This window comes from Nesoenas mayeri (assembly GCF_963082525.1).
Source record: "Nesoenas mayeri genome assembly, chromosome: 5".
Lineage (NCBI taxonomy): Eukaryota > Metazoa > Chordata > Aves > Columbiformes > Columbidae > Nesoenas > Nesoenas mayeri.
The window spans coordinates 44,074,063-44,080,252 of record NC_137548.1 but is presented as its reverse complement, the minus strand read 5'-3'; positions in this window follow the sequence as shown (position 1 = coordinate 44,080,252).

Below are 6,190 nucleotides of genomic sequence, written 5' to 3'. Positions count from 1 at the left end.
ATTTTTTTAAATCTATACTCTAAACTTTGATATATTATATAAAATATATATATATATATATTATATATATTAAGGAAAAACCCACACTGAAAATTTAAAAGTTAAGACGATGTGCGTCTGATAGAAGCTAAGCAGAATTTTAAAGATTGAGACAATGTTTAGACATTCACTGGTGTCTCCAACCATGGCAGCTGCAGTGTAGGTGGCAACATTTCATTCTTTAGAAGCATGTGCTGGGGCCATACTCTACATGTTCAAACCTAATGATCTATAAGCTAGACGACGGGTCTTTGTCAGCCTCATCCTCTCGGCAGTTTCCTTTGTATGTGTGTTGTTGGTTTGCTGGGTTGTTTTCTGTGTTGTTTTGTTTTGGGGTTGTTTGTTTGTTGGTTGGTTTTTGTTATTTTCTTTTTCCCTCAGTTTTAATCTCTGCCTCTCTTTCCATTGTTCAGTCCAGTTATTGAGCCATTTGAACCTTTTGTTGACGACCGTCACATTTCTGATTCCCGACAGAGCATCCCGTGCGTTTCTGTTGCCCCTGTCTCTCCAGCTCTACTCAGTTCCCTTTGCTCAAGTGGGGGTTTTCTTCACTCACAGAGCTTACTGGCAGGAGGGGAGGGCTGGGGGCATGATTTTGGGGTTTTCTTCTGATTTAGAAACAAATGCCTCCACTAAACTGTGATGCCCCTTTTCTCAGTTTTCCTTACTTCTGGGCTGTAGAGTAATACTTGGCTTTCAGCTCCTTTTATGATAACCGTAGTACCAGTCTATCATCCGTATATTGTAACATGATGTCATGTGCAGACTATAAAATAGCAAAATAGAGAAGGCAGGGGGAAATTTTTGCATTTATATTTTTATATTGTAGGAGATAAATATATATATATATATACAACTATTCATTCAAAACCAGGGCTGCTGTGGAAGCTAGACAGCCAATGAGTCAAGAGCCCTCTCTGGGTGGAGATTCAAAGGCTTAAAAAATTATATTCTAATTTACATTATTTATACTATGTCTTTATAATCCTAGATTGTTGTGGGTTTTTTGTTTTGTTTTGTTTTGATTGGAATGACTGAAAAAAAAAACCCTGCTGCGGTTTGGTGGCAGGAGCTATCAATGCAAGATTATCTTGGATTTTATTCATGTGATGATGTCCTATAAAGGTTCATGTATTCTCTTCTGACCAAGGTAACATGTTCCACAGCACAGCAGACTGATGACAGCAGGAAGAAGGGATGCTTGGCTTCTTCCTGCAAAATATTTCTTCCTTTCTTGAAGGGATGTGGAGTCCAGCTGACATGTGAATGGGGGACTTGCACCTTCCATCACAAAGAGATTGTTCTGTGGGCTTGGGGTTCTTCTTTGTTTTATTCTTTTAAAGTAAATGAGCTCCAGCCATTCACACAATATCACTTCAGGTTAGAAGAAAAAAAAAAGGCAACCAAAAAAAAAAAAAGGAAAAAAAAAAAAAAGAAAAAAAAAACACGCAAAAAAAGGTGCAAAAACTCCACAGATGCTAGTGCCTTGCCCCGCTGATGTGGCATGGACAGCACCAACCTGACCAGACCATCGTGGAAGTGAGAACCTGTTGTCCAGAAGGTATCTGAGCCAACATGTTCTAACTTCTCAGAGGGATGAGCTTTGTGCCAAGCTGTGTTGTTTGGAAACATGATGGTGGTATCAGCAACACTGAACCTTTCCTTTCTCCTGTTATACCCTTGCCCTTGGTCTTGGTGCTAAGATATCTCTAGAACCGTTGCTGCTAGTTGATAGCTTTTCATTTATATAAATATCTATATATATAATATTATTTTATTTTTTAAACTTTTTTGTTTGTTTTCAATGGAGATGTAGCATGTTTGGAACCGATCTCTCTCGGAGTCACTTCCACTGCCAGGGTTCACGCACTGTCTTCTCCAGGAAAACACGCACTTCTGCCTGGGCCTCACTCACCTCCCGCTAACCCCTTTGCCCTACGCAGCCGGCGCTGGGCAGAGGCGTGCAGCCTAGCCGCTGTACACCGGCTCCGCTTTTGGACCCCATGGGAACAGCTAGACTGGTATTGACCAGAGTTTTGGAAGTGTCTCCCCTCTGTCCCTGTGGGACTGGGGAGGGACTGAGCCCATCCAAAGCACTAGTGGTGATCAGTCTTTGCGTCCTGACTCTGCCCCCTTTGCCGTAAAACAAGGCTTTTTGGCCAGATGGTCCGAGGGGAGCAGAGCAGACCCCGCGAATGTATCGGTGAGGGCTGGGCAGGCGGGGTACCCTCTGCAGCACTTACTCCCTGCCCCTTTGCCCTACCTCAGATGGCAAGTGCAGCACACAGGCTGCACCAAGGCCACCCGCCTGCTGCCGAAACGCTGGTGGGGTTGCTTCTCCCTGCGGTCTTCACGGAAACATCATGAGCTAGCTCAGGGCATTGTGCCGGGGCATTGATATGCAACACCTAGCAAGCAAAATAATGGCTTTGTTTGCATTTTTTTCCAGTCTTTCCCAATAAATTAGGTGATAAAATTGACCCATTCATCTAGAAAAGTAAAAATTAAACTGGAACCTCTCCACCAGCTGTGCAGACTTGGAAGGTTGTTTGCTTGACCATAAAACAGGGATCTCTCCACACGAGGTGCCTGTATCCCGCCAGGCCTGATGAGTCAGCTCTGCTCAGGGTGCTGCCACAAAGCTCACAGAGCTGCTCCCGGCCAGGGAGGCGGCAGGCACCCTCCTTGGATAAAATTTGAGGAGATAAAAAAAGATTAAAATGGTAGAAGAATTGCTGCTCCGTTAGTCTCTGACCTGGAGATGGGCAAGGCGAAGGTAGATGTTGGAGAGAAGCAGTGAACTGACGCACCGGAGGGGAATGGGCAGGTGAGGTAGAGTCTTCCTTGCCAAGCATGCATGTGACAGTAGGAGCAAAAGTAACAAAGATATTTGATGCAAGCTGCTGTGGCTGTTGGAAAGGCTGTAAAGACAGCTTCCTTCTTCTTTTTTTCTTTTTTGGTAATTATTTTCTCTTTGCTCAACTCCATAGCTCTTTGTTTTGGCAAAAAAATCATGTGCCCTTCTGTTGCAGCAGTGACAGCTCCTTGGCACGTGGCCCTGTCACGGAGGCCTGTCAGAGCGCTTGGGCTGCGCGGAGGCAAGAGACACCTGTGGACAGTCTCCAGACACCTTTGCAGACAGGAGCAGCAGGGGCCTGTTAACAACTCCTGCTCTGAGCCTCTTGACTTTTGCCACTGGGGAGAAAATGGTGCTTCGCCTTGTTGGCAAGGTAAGAGCTACTAGAGACTTGTTCAGAAATTAGTCCTCTAATTTGCCACTCCTTTCCTTTGGTTCGTTTGCAAATCCTGCCTTTATCAGTGACATCTTTCCCTGGCTGCTCTTATTCCTGATAGCACAGTGAAACATGCTGTGAGTGGTGTTTTGTATCTTCAGGCAGTCATCTAGCAAAGGGAAGGCACTTGTTTCTTCTGCAAGTAACTCTGCATGGACCTGTGAGTGGTGTCGGTAGGAAGCGCGGGTCCCTGCGTGGGATATTGCAGACGCCCACGATGGGAAAGGTCAGAGACGTCTTGCGTGGGTCATGGAGGGAAACGAGCGCTTGGTGGAGCAGCCGTCCTGGCCCAGCCCAGCTCCCCCAACACAATTCCCCGTTTCCCTCACGTCAGAAAATAAACACAGTATTGTTCTAGACCAACACAGGTGCTTTGCAAGCTTTTCCTCTAGGTTTACCTGCCTATCTCAGATCTGTAGCTGTTACTCCCATGGATGGTCTGTGGATGGAAACGTGACTGCCAGCACGAGCAAGATAGGGAGGAATACCAATGCAAAGTGCCCCTGGCTTCCCAGTGCCCCGCCTGCCCAGCCTTGCCTGGGAGCAGGTGCGTTTCTGTGCCCTGTTTGCAAACCCCAGGGCCCGGCCAGGGGGCAGCAGTGGCCATGGGGAGGGCTCAGCGTGCTGCAGAAGGAAAACGGCTTAGCTCAGAGATTGCCATGCATTGAGTTTAGTTGATGCCTTTCCTGCTGTGCTGAGCAAGCAAGAAGAGGTTGTTTTGAATGTGTTGCTCACAGCATCTTGAACTGATTTGGCTGCAAAGAGAGAAGGATTTAGTTTTTCTGAAATGAGCTCTTTATTCTCTCCTTCCTCCCATATCTTAGCTATGGCATCTGCCTGTGAACAACGCACACTTCTTCAGACTCTTGGGGTTTGTATTTCTAGCCCATGGGCTTTTTCGTTGTCAATTTCCCCTCCCCACTTTCTGCCCAGGCTCCTTGCCTCTCTTACCCTGCTGTGAAGCAGAAATCCGTGAAGCACATGGGAGACATGTCCTTCTGCAGGGCTTGCCAGTGGCTGCAGGGGTCCGGGGCCTCCAGCCACGAGACCGAACTCAGCAGGGATAATCCTCACAAGAGACCAAAGCTCTTCCCATACCAGCAAAAGCACATGGGAACCACAGGAGGTTATGAGGAGACGCGGTGGGCAGGGTCCTGGTGTGTCGTCTGCCTTGGGTCTCAAGCTGAGCATGGTGATGTCCCCTGTGCTGGTCGCGCTTTTGCTGATAGGACTCCTCAGACATGATTCAGACTCAGTCCATCTCTTTCTTACAGCACAAACTCAACCAGGTGGCCCGCAGGGTCTTCGGGGTCCCATTTCTTTCTTATTTCATGAGGATTGCTGTTTAACCAGTGGGTAAGACAACCTAGACAGCTGACTTGCAAATAAGCAGCATCTGCTTTTGCATATTCCCCTCTCAGCCCTGTCGAAAGAGGTCTTAAAAGCAGAGAAATGGTACGTTGCTCCCCCGGCCATTATATTCAACGCAGTAATGCCTATGCAATTCCTGTCTCAATTGGAGACACATATGATGTGTGTGCATGTAAGCTAGTGTATGTATACAGTACATATGCATATGGTCTATATATTGTATATACGCACATCCCAGTACATATACACACAGTACAAAAGATTAAAAATCACATGCTTATATATCTATAAATAAAATCTTATATATTTATATATTTCTATGTTTTCGATAGATATAAAGATATAATATAGAGATAGACTCAACCACCCTTGTGTAAGGCTGGCCCTGTGTTCTGGCACAAGGCACGTAACACTGAAGACTTTGGACTTTGGGATAGTTTTAGCCATACACTGAGGCCTACATTTATGTGTATAGCACTCTATGGAGAGGGGCTTTGTTGTGGTTAGGGCAAGGAGTTTCCTTGCTGGCATGTTAACCAAGTGCTAAGTAAGGTCTGTGTAATAGAGGAATGTCTTGGTGGGGGAAAATGCTCAAGTGTCCTTGTCTTCTCCTGAGTAAACCTCTGCCTGAGGTCCTGTGTGTTCACACTTGGACAGATATGTAACCCACCCTCATATGCACTTTTCTCTCTGCACGGATGCATTTGGCAACTGTGGGTACTGGTGCTTTCTGCTGTTCCACCTGTGTTCCTTGGCTGTCGCTGGCATGCTGCCAGGGAGACCCTGTGCCAGCAGGTGCTTGTGCAGCACCCAGCAAGAGCGTGGGTTCACTCGCAGCATCGGTCGGCGACAGCCATGGCGCTGGGTGATGGCAGCAGGAGTGCAAAGGCGTTACTGAGCGGAGGGAAGGTCACTGCCACGCAGTTGGAGGTGGCAGGGATGGCGTACAGAGCTGGAGCAGTGTGAGTGAGCGGAGACTGTGAATTTGGATTGATAAGGATAGGAGCGTGCAAGCCCCACTGGGGAGGCACGTGCAGCTCTGTCGGGTCGGGCTGGCTGTTGCTCTGCTGCAGGAGCTGCTTCACTCTCTCAGGTCTCGCAACCGCCCCTCAGCTGGTGAGCAGCCTGCCTGGCCGGGGGCCCAGATGGTTTTTCTGGAGGAAAGGGAATGATGTGATTGCGTGGAAGATACGGTTGGACGGTGTGGGGCCTTTGGGCCCCAACATGTGGCGTGCTGACCTTGCCTGACTGAAGGGTGCAGCCTTCTTGCCTTGCCCGTGCAAAGAGACACTTATTTTTGCATGATAGGCATTTCCATGCTGCGATTAGGGGTGGATTTGGGCAATGGATCAGCCTTCCCTGAGTGCTGATGCCTGCAGGATGGACAACTGCCTTGTCCCTCCATCCCTCCCTCCCTTTGCACAGCTGCTGAAGGACACTGACCCTGCTGCTGGGTAAAGCCCTTGGCTGGCACACGGGAGGGACCC